Genomic DNA, 765 nt, shown 5'->3' on the forward strand with positions numbered 1-765 from the left:
TAATAATCGCTACTTGCTAATGAGTTATAACTCAAATAACATAGTCTCTTATACTCATTTAAAGATTATGGGTTGGAATATCTTTATCTTTGGTAAAAAAATAAAAAATAAAAAATCGCCACTTATCATTAATTGATTGAACGTAACATGCAAAACGTTCAACGATTTCAAGATCGAATCAATCATTGCAATATACTACAACTAACCAATAATGGAGTAATGTTAGGTAGACAAAAAAAAGTGGAAACTTAAGTGCAGACGACTTCATGTGAAGTTGATTTGACTGATTTGATTAAATTTTTATCTAACAGCTCTGAGATATCAACTTCACATAAAGTCGACTTCACCTGAATTTTTACCTAAAAAAAATAGTCAGAACTTATCTTATTTAACATTAATTAATTATTACGATAATTATTTAATGCTAAATAAGACAAGTTCGGACTGTTTTTGGTTGATTTTATTTAGTTACCAAACATTTTCGTAATGAAAATCTATCCTAGATATATACACGCTCTTATAAGTAAAATGCAAGCTATCATTGTATAATAAGTAAGTAATACGCTTCTAGTTTATTAAGATGTTCCTTCGTACAAAAAAAAAAGTGTCTTTAATAAGTTTCTCTCCAATTAAATAGCTCTACAATTTTTACTTTAATATTTGTTAACAACAGTAACATTAAATGATCTAAAACAAAAATGGCAGATGATTATTATTATTAGCCACCCAACGCCATCAATATAAAAAAAAATTTAAGTTAATAAT

The 765-nt window shown here is 26.4% G+C and overlaps 1 protein-coding gene across 1 annotated transcript in view; it reads right to left on the reverse strand.

The window, feature by feature from the left end:
• Positions 1-765, reverse strand: part of LOC107645589 (probable indole-3-pyruvate monooxygenase YUCCA10) — a 14,276-nt gene that overhangs the window by 12,506 nt on the left and 1,005 nt on the right. The window lies entirely within an intron of this gene.

The sequence above is a fragment of the Arachis ipaensis genome, chromosome B06, assembly GCF_000816755.2.
Source record: "Arachis ipaensis cultivar K30076 chromosome B06, Araip1.1, whole genome shotgun sequence".
Lineage (NCBI taxonomy): Eukaryota > Viridiplantae > Streptophyta > Magnoliopsida > Fabales > Fabaceae > Arachis > Arachis ipaensis.